This window comes from Lagenorhynchus albirostris, chromosome 15 (genome assembly GCF_949774975.1).
Source record: "Lagenorhynchus albirostris chromosome 15, mLagAlb1.1, whole genome shotgun sequence".
NCBI classification, from domain to species: domain Eukaryota; kingdom Metazoa; phylum Chordata; class Mammalia; order Artiodactyla; family Delphinidae; genus Lagenorhynchus; species Lagenorhynchus albirostris.
Window position 1 is genome coordinate 45,826,097 of NC_083109.1, and position 14,524 is coordinate 45,840,620.

At 46.0% G+C, this 14,524-nt stretch overlaps 1 long non-coding RNA gene across 2 annotated transcripts in view; it reads left to right on the forward strand.

The window, feature by feature from the left end:
• The window catches only part of LOC132506534 (uncharacterized), a 28,385-nt gene that overhangs the window by 8,048 nt on the left and 5,813 nt on the right, over positions 1-14,524 (forward strand). Inside the window, exons 2-4 of one of the 2 annotated variants that reach the window (XR_009535866.1) lie at positions 95-251; positions 1,731-1,833; positions 4,193-4,562. This is a non-coding gene — a long non-coding RNA (uncharacterized LOC132506534). Of the gene's footprint in view, positions 1-94; positions 252-1,730; positions 1,834-4,192; positions 6,228-14,524 lie in introns of those variants that run through there. The other variant, XR_009535865.1, reaches the window with a different exon arrangement.

The window sequence follows — 14,524 nt, forward strand, 5'->3', positions numbered from 1 at the left end:
TTCCCACTGTTCTGCAAATCCTCATGTTCTTTTCTGAAATGAATCTTCCACCTGGACTAGTGCGTTTCTTTGTCCTAACACGTTACTCAAATAGAGTCACTCAAGAAACTTGAATAAGAACTAAGACATAGAATTGGGTGCTGTGTGGTGCAGAGATGAGGCGTGATTTGACTTCTGGCTGCACGATGTGGGAGTTAGTCCAGCGCCATGGGAGAGCGCCTTAAATTAGTGCTCTCAGAAAGATAACAGAGGTAAGAATCCAAAAGCTTTTCTGTGCGTGAATGGCAGTCACGTGTTTCTATCTTTCTATCATGGGATCACTTGCTTAAGGAGAACTGGCTTAGAAACTTCTATCTTTTACAGAGAGCACTTTAGCCAATGGCCGGGAAAAACAGAGGCTTTTGTGATACGAAAGACCAGTAGTATTTTTCATGCAGCTGATCCCATGACCCAAGGTGAATGAAATAAAACTCCAAAGAATGCATTTCCCTCGGTCTAGTACCCAGAGATCCCGCAGCATGTGAGCCTGACTTTTACTGTCCAATTCATAATCTCTTTCTAAAATCTCATTCATTTTTGCCCAGCCAGCCAGCACTGTCAGGCTAGGGATGCTACGATCCTAAAAGATGCTGCATTGGAGAGAGGGATAGACACCTGGAGCTTTAACTTTACCTAGTGACCCAAGCCACAGACCTGGCTCTAGACCTACTGTTATGTGGCCTTGAACGATCCTCTGGCCTTCTTGGGACCGCACTGCCCTCAGCTGTAAAGCGAGTTGCTAAACCAGTCACCTCTGAGGATTCTTCTGGCTCTATCCGTCAGCATTAGACGCCCCTTTCCTTGTCTGAATGCCTGTGTCATCTGTGGTCAGTATTTAATACGTTGACATACACAGCTTGTTGCCCCTTGTTTTCAGCTGTGTGGGGCTTCCCTCCCTGGAGTCATTTGAATGCTTTCAGTGAAGTTGACAAATCTTGACTGTGCACCTGTGTGCCAGCCTCTGCTGCAGGTGCGAGGTGTTCATCGAAAATGGCCTGTCCTAGATTCTACCGTCTTGCTTAGCATGGGGAGTGGGGTGGGAGGGAGACGGCAAATAGTGAAGAAACAACGTATAATACTGTGTTGGGTTGTGATAAGTGCTCTGGAGTAAAATACAACAGGGCGCAGGGGTGGGGAGTGACAGTGGGGTGGGGCCTCTATTTTAGGGTCAAGGAAAGCCAAATTTCCATTTTTTAAATTGGAGTATAATTGACATATACGCTTCTGACACCAATTTCAAAGTGTAATTGCAGTTCTCCATCAAGCAATGCTCTGACACCAGCTGGGTGTCCCACAATTCAACTCAGTTCTGACACTGTCTACCTGGAGATGGTGTCAGATCCCACAGGCTGAGGGCTCGGTCCCCCAAGACTGCCCCTCCCCCCACTTCAGATGCCCCTCGCAAGTCTGATCGTCACCTGTGCTTCTGACCCCCTGGCTGGAGGTCAGGGGTTCCCATGACCTCCTCAGGTTAGACTAATTTGCTAGGGTGGCTCATAGAACACAGAGAAGCATTTTACTTGCTAGCTTGCTGGTTTGTCGTAAAAGAACACAACTCAGGAAACGGCCAGATGGAAGAGATGCACAGGTGGGGAAAGGGCGTGGAGCTCTGGGTGCTACCACCCTCCCCGATTTCAACATATTCATCAACTCGGATGTTCTCTGAACTTGTACTTTTGGGTCTTCTGCAGGCTTCATCTAGCGGGCATGACGGATCACTGACTGCATTTCCAGACCTTATCTCCTCCCCTGAAATCAGAGGGTGGGACTGAAAGTTCCAATCCTCTAATCAAGGTTGGTTCTCCATCCTCATTAACATCACAAAAGACACCTCTATCGGCTCTGGGAAATCCCCGGGGTTTCAGGAGCTCTGTGCCAGGAACTGGGATGAAGACCAAATATATGTTTCTTATAGTAAGTCATAATACCACAACCTACCATAAGATGAACGGTTCTCAAATGTTCAGCCCGTGAGTTTCGGCAACTGTGCAGATGTGTGGTAAAGTTAAAATGTGTCTGAACATTCCAGAGCACTCTTCTCATCACTTCCTTCCTTTGAATTTGGACTGGCCTTAGTGACTTGATTCCAAGGCACAGAATGTGGCAGAAGGGACAGGATGTGACTTCTGAGGCAATACAGCTTCAACCTGGAGCCCTGTCTCCCCCCTCTGTCTCTCTCTCAACCCATCCACCAGGCTGTGAGGAAGCCAGGCAGCCACATGGACAGGCCAGGCGTAGCCGTTCTGGCCGACGGCCCCAGCTGAGGTCCCCGCCAGGGGATATTGGTTTTCTTCTTATCACACCTGACGGGTGAGGAGGTGGGGAATCTGAGCACAGAGCTCAGGGAACCCCAGGCAGACGGCCTCCTGAGGGAAGGGTCGGCAGAGGCCAGGGGCAGAGAGCTGGTGGCTGGGGACAAAGGTACGGGGGCTTCTCCCCGACCTGTGGTCTGCCTCTCTCGGGCCAGGGAGCCTCCCCTCCCCCCACCCCCATGATGGGAATGTGACCACCCCAGAGCCCCTGTCTGTAACTACCAGGGTGGGGAAAGATGGCCATGACCCCAAACTGCAGCTATTATAATACTTGACATTATTAAAAATCTCAGAATAAAGCTGTCTGCTGCCCTAAAAAAGGAGCCGGTTGTATTCGGCAAATGGATGCAGAGTTAGGATGGAGGGGTCAGGAAAGGTCACGGACCAGCTTTGCAACTAAGCCATGCGAATGGGGACCCAGTGTGCTATTCTGTACTCACGGGGGGCCAACGTCATGTCGTCATCTCCCGCTTTCCGACAAGAGAGGCTTGGAGTGACATGAACTTTAGGCTTCTGAAGGAAATGATAGAGCAAGGCGCTGTGATGAATGCTTTTCTGGCCAGGGCAGCAGGGGCAGCATAAAGATTAAAACGCTCCGCAGGCTTCCCTGGTGGTGCAGTGGTTAAGAATCTGCCTGCCACTGCAGGGGACACGTGTTCGAGTCCTGGTCCGGGAAGATCCCACATGCCGCCCGCGTGCAGCAACGAAGACCCAACGCAGCCAAAAATAATAAATAAATCTAAAAAAAAAAAAAACAAAAAAAAAAACGCTCCGCATTTGATGATGAGCTCGGGCCAGGATGGGCCTCCAAGGGGAAAGCTGAGCCTCTTTCTGCTCACTCTGAGCAGGGCTCGAGTGTCCGCTGGGCTGAGAGGCTCTTCAAAGATCTCAAGTTTGCCCAGTAGGGGTGATATTGACCTTCCGGTTTGTTTTTTTTTGTTTGTTTTTTTTTTTTTGCGGTACGCGGGCCTCTCACTGTTGTGGCCTCTCCCGTTGCGGAGCACAGGCTCCAGACGCGCAGGCTCAGCGGCCATGGCTTACGGGCCCAGCCGCTCCGCGGCCTGCGGGATCCTCCCGGACCGGGGCATGAACCCGCGTCCCCTGCATCGGCAGGCGGACTCTCAACCACTGCGCCACCAGGGAAGCCCTGACCTTCCGTTTTTGATCAGTTGTTCTTCCCCTGAGGCCATGCAGAAGATGGGAAGCAATCTGTCCTTTCCCAGTTCTTGCAGAGCTGCTTCCGTAGGAAGAAACAGGAAGACATCTGACTTCCCAGGTCCTGGTATAGCCTGTGGGGGTCCTGCAGCATTCTTTTTTCTGGAGGTTTCCTGGGCAAAGAGGGTCGCAGGCAGGAACTGGCTAAAACAGGGTCATGGTCCCTTTCCCTCTGGGCAGGAAGGGACTCCACCTTAAAGGACTGAGATCACAATAAACCTTTGAAAGTCCTTGTAAAACATTTTTTAAATGTTTAAACATTTATTAGAATAAAATATTGACTCCCCCACGTGGTGTGAGGGCAGTGTAAGTGCCCCAGGAAACTTCAGAATCCTTCCTCACAATATCAAGAAGAAACTTGTGAATTTATTTGGCTTTCGGCAAGATAATGTGCAAACCGAGAATTATCACTATGGATATACCTGTTTCTTCACACAAAAAATCTTGCTTAATGCCAGGACTAGGGTTGGTAGCTCCCCTATATCCTGGACTCCCCTCTGTCTCTGGAGATGTCCTACTGCCTTGTCCACCAACAGAGGCAGGAAAGCCCTGGGTTTGCTTACTTTCACCCTCTTAACACCATTGCTGCAAAAAAATGTTATCTTCCTCTCTCTTCCCATGCCCAGGTCTCACTCTTTCTAAGCACCCCCTCCAGAATGATTCATCTCTACCCAAAAAAGATGCAGTGAAGACAGCATGATGGAGCCAGAGGTTCCCACAAGGGAAATGCACAGCTTGGAATTACTATCCAGAGAAGTCAATGAGCCACCAAGAAATAAAATAAGAGCTGAGAGGAGACCCACGAAGAAGCCAATATACCAAGTAGTGAGCACGCTGGGTGTTTATGGGCGAGCAGAAATGAAAATGTTATATGTGGAAGCTCTTACTCACCTGGACTAGTTTAGAATAGTGGTCACCACAAATTAGCAATGGCTCTCATTGAAACCTACAACCTGTGAAGGAGGTGGACCAGGAGAGGAGCAAAGAGTGGCCCAGGTAATAACCACAGCAGGACTTCTAGTCACCATCTTCTTCTCCAGTGAAATGCCTTTCGAGAATTCTTCATGAAATGAAAACCAGGAGCCTTGGTGGCTCCTGGAGTTAAAAAAAACATTATAAGAGAAATTTTGGGAGCACAAATGGTGAAATTAGAATAGGGACTATATATTGGAGGGCATTACAGAATTAATGCTAGTTGTCTTAACTATGATAATAGTACTGTGATTAGGTAGGATATGGCCTTATTGTTCAGAGATGCAGGCTGGAGGATTAGATCATCAGGGAAGAAGAGGGGACCACAGGGGAAGGGAGAATGAAGGTAATGAGAAGCCCCAACTGGGCTGCTCACGACCTCACTCAGCCAGACAGGTAACATGCGGTTTGGAGTATCTATCGCTGCACAAATCCACCAGCCCCAAACACAGAGGCTTAAAACAATTGCTTATTTGCTCCCAACGTGGACTTTGGGCAGGCAGCTCATCTTGGTTTCATGCAGACTCACCAGCTCTGGTGCTCACAAGGCTGGAGGCTGAACAGAACAACTTGCTGTTGGCTGGGTTCCTCAGTTCTCGTCCACGTGTCCTGCCCACAAGGCCAGCGTGGGCTCCCTCACAGCTCAGTGTGGGCTCAGAGCAGCCAGACTTCTGACACGGGCCCTGGCTTCCCTCAAAGTGCCAAAGCGGAAGCTGCCAGACCTTCCTAGGCTTGAGGCCTGGAACTGGCACCGTGTGGATTCCGCCTCAGGTCACAGGGCCAGGCCAGATTCAAAAGACTTAACTACCAGGGGGAGAGGGTCACTGGGGGCCACTAGATGGACAGTTCACCACACACAGGGATGTGGGCCTGTGGCCAGCGGCAATTTCCTACAGGCCAGCCAGCAACCACAGGAACAGGGCACGTGAGAGATGGCTGTGTTTCAAACACCTTCGGCTCCTTGATTACACCAGGGCTGTTGACGCGCAGAGATCAAACTGCTCCATGAAAAAAAGGGTAAACAAGGGTTTCCTCGTGCAGCACCTCCCCAAGAATTTCAGAAGCTCATATGCGTGGGAGGCTTAACATAAAGTGTTCCCTGAACCTATCTGACCATGGTGCACACTTAAAAAAAAAAAAGACTATCATTTGGTACATTAGGACTGTAATGACTCCAATTTAGTTGTTTTTTTCTTTTAATTTAATAACACTTTAAAAAATTGTGGTAAAATACACATAACAGAAAATGTACCATCTTCACCATTTTTAGGGGTGTTAAGTACATTCATATTGCAGTGTAACCATCACCACTGTCCCATCTCCAGAACTCTTCATCTTGCAAATCTAAAACATTAAACACTAACTTCCCTTTTCCCTCTCCTCCCAACCTCCCGGGAGCCACCATTCTACTTTCCATCTCTATGAATTTGACTACTCTAGGGAACTCATATGAGTGAAATCATACAGCATCTGTCTTTTTGTGACCAGCTTATGTATAGCTGCCCCTGCTCTCTTTTGATTGCTCTCTGCGTGGAGTACCTTTTTCCATCCTATCACTTTCAACCCGTTTGTGTCTTTAAATCTAAACCGAGTCTCTTGTACACAGCATATAGTCGGATCATGTTTCTTAAAATCCATCCTGCTGATCTCTGTCTTTTGATTGTAGAGTTAAATTTGTTTACATTTAAAATAATTACTGATAAGGAGAGACTTACTTGTATCATTTTAGCTTTTTTTTTCTAGATGCCTTATAGCTTTTTTGGTGCCTCATTTCTTGCATGACTGGTTTCTTTTGTGTTGAGTTGATTTTTTGCAGTGAAATGTTTTAATTCCCTTCTCATTTCCTTTTGTGTATATTCTGTAGCTATTTTCTTTGTGGTTACCACAGGGATTACATTTAACATCCTAACATTATAGCACCAGTTGGAATTTATGCCAACTTAACTTCAATAACATAAAAAAAAAAAAAACTCTGCTCCTAAACAATTCTGTCCCTACCCCGTTCAGTTATTGATGTTACAAAAATGTCTTTACACGTTGTGTGTCCAAAACATAAACTAGTAATAATTTTTTATGCATTAATTTCTTACATTGTATATAAGACAAAATTACAAACAAAAGTTATAATAATAGCTTTTAAGCTAATATTTTAAAAAATGTATTAGTCTCTTCAATCAAGTAGAATATAAAAAATTGAGTTATAAACCAAGGTTAAAATAATACTAGTGTTTCCAATTGCCCACATCTTTATCTTTACTGAGATCTTGATTTCTTCATATGGCTTCAAGTTACTGTCTAATGTCCTTTCATTTCAATCTGCAGGATTCATTTTAGCATTCCTTGCAGGAAAGGTCTAGCGGCAACCAACTTTCTCAGCTTTTGTTTACCTGGGAATGTCTTCATTTCTCCATCACTTTTGAGGGACAGTTTTGCTGGGTATAAGATCCTCGGTTGACAGTTTTTCTTTCAGTACTTTGAATATAACAGCCCCACTGCCTTCTGGGCAAAAGTTTCTGGTGAGAAATCTGCTGATAATCTTACTGAGGATCCCTTGTATGTGATGCATTACTCTTCTCTTGCTGCTTTTAAGATTCTCCTTTTGTCTTGGCTGTTCTATAGCTTGATTATAATGGGTCTTGGTGTGGGTCTCTTTGAGTTCATCCTGTTGGAGTTTGCTGAGCTTCTTAAATGTTTATAATCATGTCATTCATCAAATTTGGGAAAATTTCGGCCACTATTTCTTCAAATAATCTCTCTGTTCCTTTCTCTCTCTCTCTCTCTCTCCTCTTTCTGGGATGCCCACAATGTTGGTCCAGTTTATGGTGTCCCACAGGTCCCTTAGGCTCTGTTCACTTTTCTTCAATTTTTTTTTCTGTTCTTCAGTCTCAATAATTTCAAATTGTCCTATTTTTGAGTTCACTGATTTTTTTTTCTTCTGGCTGCTCAAATATGCCTTTGAATCCCTCTAGTGAATTTTTAATTTCAGTTATTGCACTTTTCAGCTCCAGAATTTCTTTTTCTTTCTTTTTTTTTTTTTTTGCGGTACACGGGGCTCTCACTGCTGTGGCCTCTCCCGTTGCGGAGCACAGGCTCCAGATGCGCAGGCTCAGCGGCCATGGCTCATGGGCCCAACCTCTCTGCGGCATGTGGGATCTTCCCGGACCGGGGCACGAACCCGTGTCCCCTGCATCGGCAGGCGGACTCTCAACCACTGCGCCACCAGGGAAGCCCCAGAATTTCTTTTTAGTTTCTTTTTTGATATTTCCATTTTGCTCATACATTGTTTTCTTGACTTTCTCCATGTCTTCCATTAGTTCTTTGAGCATCTTTAAGACAGTTGTCTTTGTCATCTAGCAATTCTGCCATCTGGTCTTTCTCAGTGATGGTTTCCGTCAGGTTCTTTCTTCCTTTGAACAGGCTGTTCTTTCCTGTACACCTTGTGAATTTTTGTTGAAAACTGGACATTTGAATCTAGTAATGTAGTAACTCTGGAAATCAGATTCTCCCCCTTCCTCAGGATTTGCTGCATTTTGGTTTTGTTTTGTTGCTTGTTGTAAGCTGTGTCTCTGGTGGGGATAAGCCTGAGGTATAAACATCGATCTTCTCAGGTCTTTTTTTAAACCTGCATATTTCCTTGGGCATGTACCTTTCTCTGGTCTTATGTGTTGACTTTATAAATTCCCCTGTATTTGTGGTTTCTTTTCAAAATCCTAGACTTTAAATGTCTGGCTCCCAAAAGGGAAAAGCAGAAAAATGAATGGAAGTGGAAAAAAGGGGTGCTGGCCCTTTAATTCCCTTGGACGTTGCTTCAGCTGGAGGGGGAGGGGCTTGCAACACCGAGGAGGGGTTCCACATGGGCCACCTACCTATGTTTCTGCACCTCCAAGATCAGAAGCAGCAATCAGAACACAGAGCCCCAGTTTTTGGAGGTCAAGGTCCCTATTGCCCACGCTGGCTCCCCAAAGCTGCCCATAAGCTGCTCCAGGAGCACTTGCACAGCTGCCTGCCATGTGGCTAAGGGTCGGGGGTGGGTATCAGCCACTATGCTGGGAGCTGAAATTGGCTGGAATTAACTGCAGTTTACCATCCAAACCCTCCCCTGGAAGCTGCAAGCCTTTGGATAGGCTCCAGAATTCAAAGGCAGTTACAACAGCCACATCCTGCCAGTGCAGTTGTAATCTGGGTGAGGAGACAGAGTCCTGGGGCTTCCTACCCCACCACCTTCCCAGCAACCTCTCTCCTCCTGTTTGGACTCTTGTCCTCCAGGCGTGGAGGATGAGTTTCTCATTGGATCATACTCTTGGCTTTTCTGCTGCCTGTCCTCAGTGCCAACATGGCACCTGTCCCCTGATTCTTATGATGTACATTAATAGCCTTCCTTCTCCCACATCCTCCCAAGGGGATTTGCTGAGGTTCAAGGTCACCTTGGCTCAGAATGTGAGACATGAGAGCCTAACATGAGCTCTCTTGTTATAAGAACATTCTAATTTCTCACAGGTAAAAATGATCACCTGGTCATGAACCTCCCTTGGCACACGCATGCCTGGAACTACTGAGCTCCCAGCGTCCGCTTGCCAAACTCCTATTGGGTCTCTGAGACTCACCCCAAAGGTAATGTCCTGATTGAATCCATGCACAGACAGTCTATCCAATCCTTTAGGTGTGTTTCCACAGAACAGCAAATAATACCATTAGATATTTTCTGCGTGCCTTTGTTAAGTGAGTGATTGAATAAATCGTTACTTCGTATATTATTGCCAAAACATCTATGAGAAATGTTTGAGCTGGAGACCGGATGCAGGCACCTCTGAAAAGGGAGAAAGAACTAGTCCTTGGCAAACATTGGGACAAGGATGCAAGACTGACAGCATTCCCGTGGCTCTGGAGGGAGTGATGTGGTCTGCTTTCGGTTGATTTCATACCGTTAGCCTAAGTACACTCACAAGTGCTAGGAAGGCCTGGCAACGGGACCCTGCGAACGCCACTTAGTAAGCTACTACGGTGATTAAACTGCAGGATGCTGCAGAGTGCCTTCTTAGCTCTTTTCTCTAGCACGTCCCCTCAGCTGGGAAGCATCCGGCTTTTAATTTGGGAAAGCAGGAGATGGCAGGCGTCCTGTCCATCAGCGTCATCTGTCACCATCTTTGAGCTGCCAGCACGACAGCTGGGGAAGAGCGGGTTCAAGTTGACGGGCAGAACGTTTTACATCGAATGAGTTTGTGTGGAATAACAGTATAATAAATAAGGCTCTAGAGGAACCCGGTTATCACTTGCATTCCAAAAGTGAGATATGGCCTCACCAGGAGCTCACAGAGCCATCTGTCGTCAAATAGTCTTTGTGTCAAAGGCTGGACTGGCCTGAGGAAATGGAAACATCAGCAGAGGAGAGCAAATGACAACACTGTGTCTTTTCCAAAAGATTTACAGGGAGCCACCTCCAGGAGCCGGAGATTTCCAGACGATTTTGAAATAAATATATAAAACCACTACCCAAAGCGGTGAGACTTGAAATCCTGGCTGCTGAATGCTAATGAGTCTTCCCACTGGATAAGTTCAGTTTCTGTCACTCGGGGTACGTTCTTGAGTAATATAATCCTTATCTGCTTGGATTTGGGCCTGGGATTACTGTGATCTCCTTTAATGTGTTTTTGCCAGTTTGATATATCAAAATCCGATCGTCCCCGAAGCACTCTGCTGATGACACAACCGCTGGTGACAGGAACACTGAAAGTGGATGAAATCTTGAGAATCGGAGAAAAGCTGTAGGGATTTGTGGTTGTTTGGTTTCCTCGTTTTTTTGTTGAGGAAAAGGAGGAGGGAACTCACAAGCTGACACGATAGAGAATTGGGCGTAAACAACACCTCATGGGTCAATAGCACAACCACCAGCTGAGTGCCGCAGACCAAGTGTTGACGGGAACGTCTGGGAGGGCAGAGAGGCGCTCTGGCCATTGGAAAAGGAAATGCATTAGAAGAGCAATTCATTGAGATGAAAAGTTCAAGGCTAGCCAAGTCCCAGGGGCAGCGAATGTGGGAGATTTGATGGGCCTTATCTGCATAAGGTCTTCAGCCTGGACTGGCCCTGGTAAGGTTTAGTCCTGGAGGATGTGCGAGGTTCCACTGTGATGGGAGACCCTGCAGTGGCTGCCCTTGGGAATTACAAGGTTGGGTCCCTAGGGTCAGAGTTCAGTGAGGCCGACTTTGGTGGTTCAAACTCACAGAATTCGCCTCTGATCGGGTTTCCCTGTTTGGAACAATCCTTCCCCAGTGTATCTCTGGACCAGGACCAGTGGACATTTACAGCACGGATGGCAGGGTGGTCCCCACCTCCATCTGCCCCCTTCAGGGCGCCTCACTGTGTAGCAGAGCCTGCAGAGCTGAAAACGGTACCCTCCAGCCTCGACTGGAGTTCGGCTGTGATTTAGGGAGGTCCTACCAATCGGACGGACCTGTGTGAGACTCGGAGACTGGTTTCGTTCTGGTGGCCAGGAACGGGAGTTATTGCATAATGGGGACAGAGTCCCAGCTGTACAAGACAAAAAGAGTTCCGGAGACGGACGGTGATGACGGCTGCACAGCAAGGTGAATGTCCTTAATGCCACTGAACTGTACACTTAAAAATGGGTAAGGTGGTAAATGTCATGTTATGTGTATTTTACCACGATTAAAAGTTGTTTTTTAAAAAAAATTTTTTGGGCCTTGAGGCTTGTGGGATCTTAGTTCCCTGACCAGAGATTGAACCTGGGCCCCCGGCAGTGAAAGCGTGGAGTCCCAACAACTGGACCACCAGGGAACTTAAAAAAAATTGTTTTTTTAATAAAAAGAAAAATCATTCCACTCTTGTGCATATATAAAAAGGAAAATATAGGCCGAATCAATAAGTTAATGCTTTTCTAAAACTCACGCATGTGTAGAACTTACTCCTTCTAAATCACTTTTTGATTCAGAGTCACTGATGCCCAGGTTTACCAGCATCACCGGTCTCAGTACCACGAGCAGCGTGGTGAGGGTGAGGCAGCATTTAAGGCCGCTCCACCGTATCCAGGATGTTCATCCAGGTTCCTGACGCCCATTCTGCAAGTCCTGATGCATCAGCAACACCCACGCCCTGACTGCTGACTGGCCAACATGGCATAGCCCAATCTCAGAGCTGTTAAAACATGGGGAGGGCTTCCCTGGTGGTGCAGTGGTTGGGAGTCCGCCTGCCAATGCAGGGGACACGGGTTCGAGCCCTGGCCGGGGAAGATCCCACATGCCGCGGAGCAACTAAGCCCGTGAGCCACAACTACTGAGCCTGCGCTCTGAGCCCACGTGCTGCAACTACCAAAGCCCATGAGTCTAGAGCCCGTGCTCCGCAACAAGAGAAGCCACTGCAATGAGAAGCCCACGAGCCACAACGAAGAGGAGCCCCCGCTCACCGCAACTACAGAAAGCCGGCGTGCAGCAACGAAGACTCAACGCAGCCAAAAATAAATAAATAAATTTATAAAAAAAAAAAAAAATGGGGAAACAGTGTGTGCCAGAAGCAATGAAATACTCTTCTTCACTTTTATTAGCTGGCCTGGATGAGCCTAAAACGAGGCTACCAAAACGCTCCCTCTAAATGGAAATCTCGTCCCCTGTTTAAAACCCTTCAATGGCTTTGAACATTGACCAAAAGAACGAAGTCCAAACCCCTCTGCATGGGATACAAAACTCTTCACGACCTGTTTCTTTAAAAAATTATTAATTAGGGCTTCCCTGGTGGCGCAGTGGTTGAGAACCTGCCTGCCAATGCAGGGGACACAGGTTCGAGCCCTGGTCTGGGAAGATCCCACATGCCGCGGAGCAACTGGGCCCGTGAGCCACAATTACTGAGCCTGTGCGTGCAAAGAAGAGTGGCCCCCGCTTGCCACAACTAGAGAAAGCCCTTGCACAGAAACGAAGACCCAACACAGCCATAAATTAATTAATTAATTAATTTTTAAAAATTATTAATTATTTTAAGCACACAAACATGTAGAGAACAACATAACATAAATAATGTGGTGCAAGCAACCAGATTGGAAAATATGACAAATGTTTGCACTTTGCCATGTTTGCCTAGAATATTTGGTTTTTAATCTAAAGGAATAAGCTGTTCCCGGTGCATTGATGTTCTCTGTGTGCACTGCTCGTCATATTGTCCTCTTCTTCCCAGGGCCAATCGCTCTCTGGAAGATGTGACACATCCCTTCCATCCATGTTTTACACTTTCACTTTAGCTGAACCCTTTCCTCCCTCCCTGTAATAACACACTGGATTGTTTTGTGTTTTTCACTTTTACGTATATTTTATTAACTGTCTAAATCCTCCAGCAATGTGTGTTTCTCATCGTTTTCCTGTTGGTGGGCACTAATGTTTCCCCATTTTTACCATTTCTAACAATAGGGCAGTTAACATTTTGAGCACGTCTCTTTTGTATGATAGTGAGAGTTTCTCCACAGCAGCGTTGTTAGTAGAAATATCATAAAGCCCCAAATGAGAGTTATATATGTAACATAAAATGTTCTAGTAGCCACATTAAAAAATATAAAAAGAAACTGATGAAATTAATTTTAATAACATATTTTAACCCAACATAGCCAATATATCCATCTCAACATATATCCAATACATTAATGAAACACCTTACAGTATTTCTTTAAAAAAAAAAATTATTTATTTATTTTTGGCTGCCTTGGGTCTTCGTTGCTGTGCGCGGGCTTTTTCTAGTTGCGGCGAGCGGGGGCTATTCGTTGCAGTGCACGGGCTTATTGTGGTGGCTTCTCCTGTTGCGGAGCACAGGCTCTGGGCGCGCTGGCCTCAGTAGTTGCAGCACGCGGGCTCAGTAGTTGTAGCTCGTGGGCTGTAGAGCGCAGGCTCAGTAGTTGTGGTGCACAGGCTTAGTTGCTCCGCGGCATGTGGGATCTTCCCGGATCAGGGATCGAATCCGTGTACCCTGCATTGGCAGGCGGATTCTTAACCACTGTGCCACCAGGGAAGTCCAGTATTTCTTTCATAAAGTCTTCAAATCCGAAACAAATTTCTCAGTTTGGATGAGCCACATTTCAAGAGTCACACGATGCTGGTGATTACTGTATAGGACAGCGTGACTGTGAAGTATGTATTTAGAGATGGAAACATAGGGTCACAGGATATGACACGCCATCTGCAACCTTGCTTGATATTATTAACGTGCTCTTCAAAGTGTGCAAAAGTCACCCTTCCCTGGTGTCCTTCCCGACACTCAAGAGTGATCTGCCTGCCAATCTTGGCTCGTCTGCTGGGTATGAAAAGGCACCTAATTGTACTTTTCTTTGTTTGCTTTCCTGGTAAGTTTGAGTACTTTTTCATGTTTACTGATCACTTGGGTTACTTCTTCTATGAATTTCTCATTCTGATCCTTTGTTCATTTTTCTGAGTTACATTTTTCTTGTTGATACGTGGTTCTTTATATATTCTAGCTACAGAGCTTTGATGGACATGTATCTTACAAACGTCACTTTCTAGCCCATGATTTGTCTTTGCATTTTGTCATACAGAAAATTTTAATTTCAATGTAATATTTATCAATATTTTCCTTTATGGGTTTGTGCATTTTCCGTGTCGGTTAAGCAATTCTTCCTTGCTTGGAAGTCATAAATACACTTGCCTATTATTTTTTTCTTTAAGAGTTTTAAAGTTTTCCTTTTCACATTTAGTTCTTTATTCTAGCTGGAATTTTCTTTGTGTTAAGCTTGATGTAGAAGATTTACCACCTCACACCCAGTAGGATGGCTGCTATCAAAAAACACCAGAAAATAACAAGTGTTGATGAGGATGTGGAGAAATTCGAACACTTGTGCACAGTTGGTGGGAGTGTAAAATGGTGCAGCCACTGCGGAAAACAGTATGGCAGTTCCTCAAAAATTTTTAAAGAGAATTACCGTATGATCTAGCAATTCCACTTCTGGGTACATACCCAAAAGAATGGAAAGCAGGGTCTC